The following is a 4,498-nucleotide window of genomic DNA, read 5'->3' as shown; positions in this document are numbered from 1 at the left end:
GAACCAAATATTCATCTGAGCACCCTTTCACACTCCTCAAAAGACTCAAGAATTATTTGCATTCATTGGTGTCACAGGATCAAGTGAGCAGTTTTGCAGTCCTCTCCATGAATGCTAACTTATAAGACTATGATGATGTGATTGATGAATTTGCTACAAAGAGAGCTCACTCTAAACAGCTTTGCCTGACTTGAGTGTGGTGATATCAATCTGTAGGTACTTATTATTATGACTATTATTGTCAGCAACAGTCTGTTATGGAAGCAGGGAATTGGGTCCAAAATAGTTACTCGTGAAGAAGATTGATTGAGTGTATATCAATTTTATTGATCATCAAATTAGAAAATAGTAACCAAAAGCATAACTAATACAATGTAATGACTGAAAGTTAATATAAGAATAACTAATACAATAAAGCTACAAAATTTCAAATTACCACCATGGCCATTTACTGACCTAGACTTACGGCAGCAAAATCTTATCTTCTGAAAACAGTTATGTAAAAAAAAGTTAAAAAACCCTATCCTTATTTCCATAATACAGTTTCTGACAATCAAACACTTAACAGGGTCATATTAAGATGAGACTCCCTAAAGACAACAAATGCAAAACCCAAAATGATTACTTTTATAAAACATAATACAATCATCTTAATTTATCCCCATTTGTAGAACATACCATAATCATGAAACCCACTGATATTTTGATCTGGATTTGACCCCAGTAGGTGAACACCATTTTCAGCATCACTTACAGAAATACAGAGGTCTAAGGTGGATACAAAATAATGCTTCCCTTCTTTGCAACACACCTCAACCATTCCCACTAATCTGTCCAGTCATTCAGCAGCCTAGAATGTGTATGTGGTGTGTTTAACTTTTACACAAGCAACAACACGGGACACAGGTTTCACTAACCTGTAACAGACATATGTTACAAACTGGAAACAACAACATTTCATCAGCTTAGCAAATAACATGCAAGCACCTGTAATGAGGTCAGCAGTATCAGACTGTTACAAAAAAAATTAGAGAAACACCTGTCAGTTACTCGGGTGCCTTATAAAGATGGTTTTTAATGAAATGATAATTAAATAGACACCCTAGCTGCAAGCAGGGGTTGATACACTTCATTGGGGACATGTTAAAAATGTGTGCCCCGACCGGGACTCGAACCCGGGATCTCCTGCCTACATGGCAGACGCTCTATCCATCTGAGCCACCGTGGGCACAGAGGATAGTGCGTCTGCAGGGACTTATCCCTTGCACGCTCCTTGTGAGATCCACATTCCCAACATGTCCACAACACTAAATTCGTAGTGCGCCTAATATATGTTTGCCCATCATACTCATTACTCGTAGCAGATTAATCTACCAAGTCCCGTACGAGTTCGGGCATAGCGTGTGCGTTCGCAAAAGAAGGTCAAAGGCCGGGAACCCATATTTTTTTAACTATATATATAATGGTAGTATCTGTTCCCGAAACAACAGTTACCGTGGATGACCATGCAGCTTTGCTAGAAATGAAATGATAATTAAATAGACACCATAGCTGCAAGCAGGCGTTGATACACTTCATTGGGGACATGTTGAAAATGTGTGCCCCGACCGGGAATCGAACCCGGGATCTCCTGCTTACATGGCAGACGCTCTATCCATCTGAGCCATCGTGGGCACAGAGGATAGTGCGTCTGCAGGGACTTATCCCTTGCACGCTCCTTGTGAGATCCACATTCCCAACATGTCCACAACACTACATTCGTAGTGCGCCTAATAGATGTTTGCCCATCATACTCATTACTCATGGCAGATTAATCTACCAAGTCCCATACGAGTTCGGGCATAGCGTGTGCGTTCGCACAAGAAGGTCAAAGGCCGGAAACCCATATTTTTTTAACTGTATATACACTCCTGGAAATGGAAAAAAGAACACATTGACACCGGTGTGTCAGACCCACCATACTTGCTCCGGACACTGCGAGAGGGCTGTACAAGCAATGATCACACGCACGGCACAGCGGACACACCAGGAACCGCGGTGTTGGCCGTCGAATGGCGCTAGCTGCACAGCATTTGTGCACCGCCGCCGTCAGTGTCAGCCAGTTTGCCATGGCATACGGAGCTCCATCGCAGTCTTTAACACTGGTAGCATGCCGCGACAGCGTGGACGTGAACCGTATGTGCAGTTGACGGACTTTGAGCGAGGGCGTATAGTGGGCATGGGGGAGGCCGGGTGGACGTACCGCCGAATTGCTCAACACGTGGGGCGTGAGGTCTCCACAGTACATCGATGTTGTCGCCAGTGGTCGGCGGAAGGTGCACGTGCCCGTCGACCTGGGACCGGACCGCAGCGACACACGGATGCACGCCAAGACCGTAGGATCGTGAGCAGTGCCGTAGGGGACCGCACCGCCACTTCCCAGCGAATTAGGGACACTGTTGCTCCTGGGGTATCAGCGAGGACCATTCGCAACCATCTCCATGAAGCTGGGCTACGGTCCCACACACCGTTAGGCCGTCTTCCGCTCACGCCCCAACATCGTGCAGCCCGCCTCCAGTGGTGTCGTGACAGGCGTGAATGGAGGGACGAATGGAGATGTGTCGTCTTCAGCGATGAGAGTCGCTTCTGCCTTGGTGCCAATGACGGTCGTATGCGTGTTTGGCGCCGTGCAGGTGAGCGCCACAATCAGGACTGCATACGACCGAGGCACACAGGGCCAACACCCGGCATCATGGTGTGGGGAGCGATCTCCTACACTGGCCGTACACCACTGGTGATCGTCGAGGGGACACTGAATAGTGCACGGTACATCCAAACCGTCATCGAACCCATCGTTCTACCATTCCTAGACCGGCAAGGGAACTTGCTGTTCCAACAGGACAATGCACGTCCGCATGTATCCCGTGCCACCCAACGTGCTCTAGAAGGTGTAAGTCAACTACCCTGGCCAGCAAGATCTCCGGATCTGTCCCCCATTGAGCATGTTTCGGACTGGATGAAGCGTCGTCTCACGCGGTCTGCACGTCCAGCACGAACGCTAGTCCAACTGAGGCGCCAGGTGGAAATGGCATGGCAAGCCATTCCACAGGACTACATCCAGCATCTCTACGATTGTCTCCATGGGAGAATAGCAGCCTGCATTGCTGCGAAAGGTGGATATACACTGTACTAGTGCCGACATTGTGCATTCTCTGTTCCCTGTGCCTATGTGCCTGTGGTTCTGTCAGTGTGATCATGTGATGTATCTGACCCCAGGAATGTGTCAATAAAGTTTCCCCTTCCTGGGACAATGAATTCACGGTGTTCTTATTTCAATTTCCAGGAGTGTATGATGGTAGTATCTGTTCCCGAAAGAACAGTTACCGTGGATAACCATGCAGCTTTGCTAGAAATGAAATGATAATTAAATAGACGCCCTAGCTGCAAGCAGGCGTTGATACACTTCATTGGGGACATGTTGAAAATGTGTGCCCCGACCGGGACTCGAACCCGGGATCTCCTGCTTACACGGCAGACGCTCTATCCATCTGAGCCACCGCGGGCACAGAGGATAGTGCGTCTGCAGGGACTTATCCCTTGCATGCTCCTTGTGAGATCCACATTTCCAACATGTCCACAACACTACATTCGTAGTGCGCCTAATAGATGTTTGCCCATCATTTAATTATCATTTCATTTCTAGCAAATCTGCATGGTCATTCACGGTAACTGTTCTTTCGGGAACAGATACTACCGTCATATATAGTTAAAAATATGGGTTCCCGGCCTTTGACCTTCTTGTGTGAATGCACACGCTATGCCCGATCTCGTACGGGACTTGATAGATTAATCTGCCACGAGTAATGAGTATGATGGGCAAACATCTATTAGGCGCACTATGAATGTAGTGTTGTGGACATGTTGGGAATGTGGATCTCACGGGGAGCGTGCAAGGTATAAGTCCCTGCAGATGCACTATCCTCTGTGCCCACGGTGGCTCAGATGGATAGAGCGTCTGCCATGTAAGCAGTAGATCCCGGGTTCGAGTCCCGGTCGGGGCACACATTTTCAACATGTCCTCAATGAAGTGTATCAACGCCTGCTTGCAGCTAGGGTGTCTATTTAATTATCATTTCATTTCTAGCAAAGCTGCATGGTCATCCACGGTAACTGTTCTTTCGGGAACAGATACTACCGTCATATATATAGTTAAAAAAATAAGGGTTCCCGGCCTTTGACCTTCTTTTGCGAACGCACACGCTATGCCCGAACTCGTACAGGACTTGATAGATTAATCTGCCACGAGTAATGAATATGATGGGCAAACATCTATTAGGCGCACTACGAATTTAGTGTTGTGGACATGTTGGGAATGTGGATCTCACAAGGAGCGTGCAAGGGATAAGTCCCTGCAGACACACTATCCTCTGTGCCCGTGGTGGCTCAGATGGATAGAGCGTCTGCCATGTAAGCAGGAGATCCCGGGTTCAAGTCCCGGTCGGGGCACACATTTTCAACA

General features: G+C 47.4%; 2 non-coding genes across 2 annotated transcripts; both read right to left on the bottom strand.

Moving 5' to 3' along the window:
- Positions 1 to 1,599: 1,599 nt before the first annotated feature.
- Positions 1,600 to 1,674, bottom strand: Trnat-ugu (transfer RNA threonine (anticodon UGU)). The gene has a single exon. It is a non-coding gene; the product is annotated as a tRNA-Thr (tRNA).
- A 1,794-nt stretch (positions 1,675 to 3,468) lies between these two features.
- Trnat-ugu (transfer RNA threonine (anticodon UGU)) lies at positions 3,469 to 3,543 on the bottom strand. The gene has a single exon. It is a non-coding gene; the product is annotated as a tRNA-Thr (tRNA).
- Positions 3,544 to 4,498: the final 955 nt, after the last annotated feature.

The sequence above is a fragment of the Schistocerca nitens genome, chromosome 2, assembly GCF_023898315.1.
Source record: "Schistocerca nitens isolate TAMUIC-IGC-003100 chromosome 2, iqSchNite1.1, whole genome shotgun sequence".
Taxonomy (NCBI): domain Eukaryota; kingdom Metazoa; phylum Arthropoda; class Insecta; order Orthoptera; family Acrididae; genus Schistocerca; species Schistocerca nitens.
The sequence above is the reverse complement of the archived record's forward strand: the minus strand, read 5'-3'. Positions and strand labels throughout refer to the sequence as shown.